Genomic DNA, 8,670 nt, shown 5'->3' with positions numbered 1-8,670 from the left:
CCAATGTAGGGTTACATAGTGAGTTCTAGGCCAGCCTGACCTACATAGTAAGACCCTGTCTCAAAAACAAACAAATGAAAAAATCAGAGCTCAAGTTTGCTGCTGCACCCAGACATCTATCCATTGGCTGTAAGTTTGCAAGGGACTTCAGTGGGGCGCTGGCCGCTATGTAGGTGGGTTGGGCATGGAGGGACAGAATATGGGAGAAGCGGGGGGTGGGTTGGAACAGGCTTAACCACATCACTAACCTATTTTCTGTATGGACATTCATATAGGAGGTATTTGGAGGAAACAAATTTGTGTTTAAGAATGTTGACAGCTCTGTCCTGTTGCAGGACTTTCAGATGGGAGCTGAGACAGACCCTCTTCTGAGCTACACCTGTGCTGGGTCCTGTCGCTTTCCCTGGGGTTTAAGCAAGCACTTGATGTGTCTCATGGAAATGAAGAGGATTCACACATTTTGAGTTAGAGGCATTTAGTGTGTGATGGCATTGGGTGGAGGCTGAAAAGCTTCATAACATATAAGTTCATAACACAAAGTACAGAAATGTCAGCATCCAAAGTGATAATGTTGCAAAGATCTCTAGAAACCATCTGGTCCATTCTTCCTTCTATGGCCTTTAATGAAGAGAAACTGAGGCCCAGAGAAGGGAAGGAATTTGGCTTGTCACAGGGCATCAGTGACAGAGGCAGGACTAGAAGGTGAGTATCTTGACTCTCCTGACAGTGTTGGTGCAGGCCACTTTCTGGGGAGGCAGCGGGTGAGGGGACAGGAGAGGGGGAAGGAAGAGAGGGACTGGGCCTGAGGGCAGGCAGACAGAGGTATGTGGGGCTCAGCTGCCTGCTGATAAGAGACCCCCAGTGCCATTCCAGAGAGACACTTTATCAAGATATAATTTTTCCTGCTGCAGACATTATTTTCTTTCTTGTGCAGACTGTGCTGGCCTTCACGATAAGGCGCCTAGACATGTTCACACTAAGGCAGCCAAAACATGAGGCAGGAGGCAAAAAATTCCCTTCTTAATCTCCCCCCACCCTAGCCCACTCCCCCCGCCCATTTCCTCTCATTCTCTCCAAGTTCTCATGCCCCCCTCCCCCACAGCTGGCTGGCCTCTTCCTGCCTTCCAGTAAGTCAGCCCAAAGGAACCAGGAAGGTATGTGGCCCAGTGGAGGTCAAAGGAGAGAAATGTGAAAGGGCCTCCCCTGAGAATAGAGGACCAGGCCACAAGCTACCCACACTGTGTGAGGGCAGAGCGTGGCAGTGGGGACATGTTTAGAATCTTACACCTGAACATCCCCCTCCTTACTGCCCCCATAACCTCTGCAAATAGACTACAGACTTTCTGCTTTGGGGGCTTAAGCTAGAGGTGATTAGCATCTCCACACACTCTACTTCCTTACCCCCAACTCCTGGCCACATAATCCAGGGCTTGATGGGGATATCAGAGGTGGGGAGGTGAAGGCTACCCTGTCTACTTCCATCCAAAATTCCCCAGATTGAAGAGATTTGGCCAGGTGGGAGATGAGGGATCCTGACCCAACAAATCTATCCCTCCCTATGGGACTAGTCCCTTCTGCTCTCCTGACCTTAGTTTCCCCTTCTGCTCAACAAGGAGGTTGGACTCAGAGATCTTGGCCTTGAAATTCCCCCTTTGTTTTTTCCAGAAGATGATGTTCTTTTCCAAGCTTCCTGGGCACTATGTATTGGTGCCCTGCCCTGCTCTGTTCAAGAAGTCCATCCTTTCCTCCACATCTGGATGGAATTTACCTCCATCATAGTGAGCTGATCAGAACAGCTTTGTGTCCGAGGGGCCCTGCTGAAGGCTGCTCTGCCAGAGATGAGGGTTCCTAGCCTGGGACTTAGTCCGTCACAGCCCAAGTGCCTTCCTAAGGCCTCTGAGGAGATGAGGGTCTGGGAATCAGTGTCTTGCTTAGCAATGGCAGGGACCTTAGTAGGGCCTTCCATCTCCTATCTTAGATTAGGCCCCTACTCAAAGGCCAGGTCATATGATAGAGGCTCCGTCAAGTGCCAGCCAGAGCGGTGTCTCAAAGAGTGGTGAACCAACTGTCTCCATTCACATCCTGAACCCAGCAGGGGACCTTAATGGTCTGGCTGGCACTTGCAAGGCTGTGACAGTGAGGGTTTGGGAACTTGGTGCTATGCCTTTTTTGGGAAATCAAGATAATCTCTAATGTCTTCTTGTGGCTTCTGCTAAATTGGCTAGTGGGGGACAGTGGGATTAGGAGCTTCCTGTTGCTTAAAGCCTCCAAATAACACCTTTTTGTGTGTGTGGCACTTGGGGTTTGAACTCAGGTCTTCACACTTGCTAGGCAGGTGCTCTATTGCTTGATCCACTCTGCCAGCCCCACTTAAAGCCTCTTATTCTGAGCCTATCACTTAAGGCCTGCCTGCTTTCCTGGCTGTGGTACCTTTTTGTTCCTCCTCACTGAGCCCAGGAGTTCTGGGCCACAGGGCACTGTGCTGACCCACTAAACTTGGCATCGCTACAGTGATTTGTTGCCAAATCACAACTTGCTGGGTGACCACCAGGTTGCCTAAGGAGAGATGAACAAGCTCAGATCAGAAATATCAGGTAAAAACCCTTATGATCATCAGAAATGGAGTCATGCCTGTGAATACCCATTGCCTTCCAGGCGACATCCCACAATCATGGGTTCCACATGGGGGCAGGACAGGGCTTGTCAAACTGCACTATCTCCTTCCATCTGGGAATCCAACCAGATCCACTGTAGTGGTTAGCTCAGCACTTATTCACCAATGCTGGTTCAGAGCAAAGTACCCTGCTCAGCTCTGCTGAGGCTGAGGCTCCCTCCCTTAGGGGTCAATGCTGTCACTGGGAATATAAAACACTAAAAGCCAATGTTGAAATCCAGTGGCCATGCTTGGATACCAGCTATGACATAGGTGGGTGGGTGGGTGGGGCCTTTAAGCCAGCGGTTCAGCCTCCTCCCAGATTCAAATGGTTGTCAGAATGAGGAGACAATGCACAAGAGTTGGCGCTCCACTAACGGCAGTATTACTCCTATTTTATGAAATGCTAACATTAAGGCAATCATCTCTCACCTGGGAAAACTTCCTAATGCAGAACCCAGCCCAGAATTTATAGGAAGCCCCATTCCAGAAAGGCCTCTGAGCTTCTTAACAGAGAATTCCAGGTCTGTGGGCGGGGGGGAGGGAGAGCAGGCCAATGTGGCTAAAGGGTCTGGGTAGGGAACAAGGGGGAAGATGAGATGGGGAGTGGGTTCACAGGGTCTTGAATGTCTCCCTGTCCCATCAATGGGAGCTGCCTGGGGCAATGGGAGCTGCCATAAATTCACTCGTGGAGTATCAGGTTGGAGGGCTTCTTTAGCAAGCTGACTCTGGGGGGTGGATGCAGGTTCCATTGAGGGCCATGCATGGGCAAGGAGGCTAGTTAGGGCCTGTTGGGACTCAGACACAGCTTAATGTGAGGATCCATCTGCAGCATGAAATTCTAGACAGGGAAATCAGCACGTACAGGGCGAAGCCCCTCTCATATCCCTTTTTATCATGTGATCTTCATCACTTAGTGAAATGGTTATCTCCATTTCATCCCTGAGAAAAACCATATGCTTAGAAAAGATCTAACAGCTCATTAGTTGCAGGAGGAGGCTGAAAAGCCTGGTTTCCAGCTCTTGTGCCAGTGCCCTTTATCATGGAGGCTCTGGAGGATGCGTTGCCTGGGGGAAGGGGGAGAAAGGATAGTGAATAAATATAGGACAGTAAATGAAGAGGTACTCAGTGGTAACACGGTGCTGTGCAGTCTGAGGACCAGGGATGGGGACAAGCCATGAGTGAGCCGCAGGAAGGTGGCAATCACCAGCTCTGGAGTCAGGAGACCTTGGCTGAGGGCCCAGTCCTACCCCTCACCTCCAGTGTGGCCTGGAAGCAGGTGGACATCTGAGCCTCAGTGGCCCCCAGAAGGGATGACTGCAGTGCCTACTGTAAAGTGTTATCTGTGAAGGGTGCCTGAGCAGACGCCTGCAAAGATAGAGGCCATGATTGCTGTACTGGGAACATGAGAAAGTTATGGGCCTGTGTCACACTAACTATTGCAGGACTTGGCAATGGCAAGAACTCGGTCAATACTGTCAAAATAAATTTGCATTCATTATGGTCACAGTGCTAAATGAGTGGTTAGACAGTTGGTGAGAAGAGGCTGGATTCTAACAGGAGTGGGGAGCCAAGGCCACCTGTGGAGAATGACTAAGCACTGTTGGGGACACTGTGCAGCCTGGGAGAGAGCTGGTGTGACCAAAGTCACACCAACCAGCACAGGCTCTGAAGATCTATATTCAAGTTTCTATCCTGTTGTTATCTTCTGTGAGACTTCTGCCAAGGCCTGGTCCTCTCTGAATCTCTGTTTCTCTTCCCAGAGGACAGACAGATGGAGGGCACCAGAGGACTGGGAGCTGAGCTATTGGGGAGGGAGGCTCTTGCACCTGAGGCCTTGAGACCTGTTGGGATCTGCCGGCCTGAAGGGGATTTCCTGGGGCCGGCCCAGTTCCCAGCCTTGCTGACGTAGTCCTTGGATGGGTGCCCAGAGTTGAGGGGTGGGTACCCAGAGCAGCGCTCCAGTGGGAAAGACAGAGACGGGCACACTCCCAGCCCACAAGCTGGCCCTCCCTCTGGGCACTGGGGTCTCTCCACCTTTGCCCCTGAGGCAAGGAAGTGGGGGATTCCTCCTGTTGAAAGAAGAAGTACTTCCCCTTGGCCTAGGATCCTGATTTGTTTGCTGTGTGACCTCAGGCAAGTCCCTGCCCCTTTTGGGGGCCTTGGCCCCTGTTTCTGGAATGTGAAGGGCAAGATTTCCAAGGTCTTTTAGAACTCGGACACTCGGATCTGACAGGGGGTAGGGTCCTGGAAAAGGGAATTGGGATGGGGCTGGATTCCAGGGACTTGTTTCCTGTCCTAAAGCAGGAGGTATGGGTCAAGGTATAGATGTTGTGGGAGAAAAGGAGCCTCCAGGCCTCCAGGTGGCTTCAAGAGGGGCAAGGCAAACCTGAGGGTTTGGAAACATATTTATTTTAAAGTGTCCTGTGTCACTGGGGCGTTTTCTTTGGGTTTTGAAATGCTCCAGAAGTCGACACTCTGCATGTGTGTTTGCGGAACAGAATATGGGCTGTATTTATTCATCCTTTAGCCTGAGCCCTTAAAAATATAGACGGCTAATGTCTTCAGTATGTATGAAATATCCCATATGCTCGGAAACAAAAGGGGCTCTGTTATTAAAGTTTCATTTCCACACGCCCCCTCCCCTCCCTCCCGCCCGCCCCCTGACACCCTGCCCTCCTCCCATCCCGTTCAGCCTGCTGGAGACAGTGAGAGCGAAGAGGCAGGCGGGCAGGCAGGCGGCCGTGGATAGAGGCTGGGCATAGCTGGTCCCTGCTCCCGTGTGCGTGGAGTTCGGCTCCAGGTGAGAGGAGATGGTGAGGAAGGACAGCAGGGTCTTCCACGGGAGAGAGGCCTCTGGGCTTCCTGGGATGGCCAGTTGGGAATGAGGGCTTGAGGTGGCCCTTCTTGTGGACTCCTGTGGGGCTGGGGCCCTGGCAGGGCCCCACTGTCTGGGACGGAAATGCCCACTCTGCCGCTAACTGAAACCACATGTGTCTCCCAGGCAGCGGGACAAGGATGCCGCCAAGCCTGGGGCTTGGGACGGGGGTAGGAAAGATGCTGGCTGTCCCTGTAGTGGGCCCTGAAGTGGGTGAGGGGCTACATGGAAGGCTTGGGGTTGTCTGCATCTATGTAAGTGAGTGTGTCCTCTTGTGAGTGGATGTTTGCGTGGCTGCTGTGTGTGTGAGGGGCTGTGTGTACATGCCCATCTGCAGGTTGAGTGTATTCCTACTCGCAGGGCCAGTGTGGCCTCCCTCTTGGCCTCCTATGGCTTGAGTCCTGGGCAGACTCTTACCTGTCACTCACAGCATGGGAGTCTGTTGGCTTCCTCCTGGGGAGGAGCTGCTCTGGCCAAGTGGGTGGGGGGTCTCATCTGCTGGGCTCCCTTATGCCTATTGCCCTTCTTTGTGCCTTTTTTCTCCAGCCTGTTTCAGTCTTCTCACACCCGCACAACCTCTACCCACTTTCCAGAGGGAAGAACCAAGAAGTAGAGCAAGAGAATGATTATCCCTTCTCCACATCTGTTTTCCTATTCTTCAGAGGCATTTCCTGTCCTCCAGGAGCTTGGCATTATCCCCTATATCCCCGGAAGGTGAGGAAATCAAGCATCAGTGTGAAGACAGCTTGCTAGCGGCCATCAGGGAGGCTGTGGATCCATCAAGGGGTCAGGGGACCACTGGAAAAGGGCCCAGCCTTGGAGAAAGGCTGGGTCTATGTGCTCTGTGGCCCACCTGAGGGCCCAGGTGACCTGAGTCTGGGGACTAGATCTCTCCCTAAAGAACGGGTCTTTACTGGGAGCCAGCCTCCCCACTCTGGTGATGGTCCTGTCACTGCCTTGCTGAGGCTGTTGAACGGTCTGCTCCCGTCACCAGACTTTGGTTTTCCTGTCCTGATGATAGCAGGCTTGGGCCAGGATGGTGTTTCCAAAGTCTGGCGTGCATACCTCTGGTAGCTCATGGCACGGTGCCTGTGGGCCGCCTGTCTTCATCTTAACAAGGAATGAGTTACTTTTACCAACATTAGGGAAGATACACAAATAGCATAGCAAGCCAGTGAGAAGATATAAGTAACTGAACGAAAACTAGGGACCAAAGGAAGATCCTTCAGTTCCTGTTCTTTTGGGCATTGGGCTCTTTCTATGCAGCTGCCATTGCAAATGCTTTCAGGAGTGTTGGTTCTGGCTATCTACAGCCAAATGATGTGATCTGCTGTGTAGACTGTCTTCTGGTCCCCACAAATTAGCAGCTCTATAATTCTGTGATTACAGAGCAAAAAGCCCAGTTGCCATCTTGTGTGTGTGTGTGTGTGTGTGTGTGTGTGTGTGTGTGTGTGTGTGGTGTATGCTGTGTGGGAAGGGGCAGGGGATGGCCTGGGTAGAGCTGGGGAAAAGATCAGCCATGATGGAGGCTGGGTGCCCATGGTTAAAGCCAGGGAATTGGGGAAAGAGTGTCTTCTGAGTGGCATTTTCAGGTGCTTCATTGAGCTTCAGCCTTGCTGTGAGTTGCTGGGGTAGATGGGTGCTTCCACCTTTCTGGCCATTCAGCCCCAGCTCCCTGGCCACTTGGTTGCAATTTATCTGCTAATTCAGGACTGGTCCAAGTAGATTACTCTGGGAGGGTACAAGGGTTCTGAGAGTTCCCTGGCAGCACCCCAGTTACTTCTCTGAGGGGTACTCTTGAGGGTACGCGCCTCTGCCTTCCTGCACAATTAACTGTTGCTGTTATTTCGATTTGATCTCGCTTTCATGTGAATCTTCCCTGTGATTTGTCTCATCACCAGCTCTTGGGAAAGCCCTACTGTGCTCTTCTGCAGAAAGGGCAACTTCTGGGACTGTTCTTTCTTAGCTCATTCTCAAGTAGGTAGAGGGCTCCAAACTGTGGCTCAAAAATATGGACAGCTTCCAGCTCTTTACCCTCCCTGGCACTTTTCTCCCATGACCGTAGAAGTCATTGTCTTCTGAAGTCATCCTCTAGTCCTGCTCTTGGGTGAAGAAACAGCTTACTTCTAAGGGATTCTTATTTATATAGAAGTGCCTTCCCTAGGGGAAGAATGCTTTAAGCTTTGGAGTTGGGCTCCATGAAGCCAGGATGGTCCACATGGAGTTATACACACTCCTAAGGCCAGTTTCCTTGAAGGCCAGTGCCTGCCGTTTCAAACCCTAAGGAAGCAGCTGGTCAGGGTCAGGAGCACAGTCCCTGTTGGCAGAACTTAGCACATCTAACTGGCCTTCAGTGGCCTTGTGAATGCTGAACCACTAACAGCTGCACTGAAGGGCAAGGACAAACAGAGATCTGCTTCAGGATGTGCTGGGCAACCTGGAGATGTGCTGGAACCATTATGGAGATCAGCCTGGCTAGGGGGTGGAAGGAGACTCAGCTTAGTTGGGGAGGATACGAGCTGAAATTGTCACTCCTTCCCAAACACTGTCATGTAGACAGAAGGGCTGTTCCTGTTACTCTGGTTCACTTAAGTAAGTCAGCCTTGGTGGGCTGTCATTGGTTCAGATGGAGGCAGAAGATTCGTGTTCCACTTAGCTCACCCATCACAGTGATGCCCAGACTTGCCATGTCCTCACTTTCACCTTGATTTTTTTCCCTTGGATCTGGTAGAGGCTGTGTGGAAGTGGGAACAAAACAGTTTACCTGTAGAGTCACGCCCAGACTACTGGTGACATTTTCAACCTCGGGCAAGGAGAAAACAGAGGGTTGCTGTTGGGTTAGGAAAAAAGAAAAAAGATGAAGTCAGGTGAATCTGCACTCCACATCCTCCTGCAGCAGCTGTGGGAACTTGCCAGGTCTCTGTGTGTCTCTGGACTCCACTTTCCTGTTCTGTAAGATGGGACCTGTGCTGAGGTGACTGGACAAAAGAACTGGCACATACTGTGGGTGGCACTGGATGCAGAGTGACTCAAATGTGTCAGGCCATCAATAACTGTGTTGATTTAGGAGGGATGTCATCATCCTGTGATAGAGGAGAGAGCATCAGTTCTTTCCCAGGCTCTGTCCAGTACCAGCCCT

Source organism: Castor canadensis, chromosome 6, assembly GCF_047511655.1.
Source record: "Castor canadensis chromosome 6, mCasCan1.hap1v2, whole genome shotgun sequence".
Taxonomy (NCBI): Eukaryota; Metazoa; Chordata; class Mammalia; order Rodentia; family Castoridae; genus Castor; species Castor canadensis.
This window is presented reverse-complemented; position numbering follows the sequence as displayed.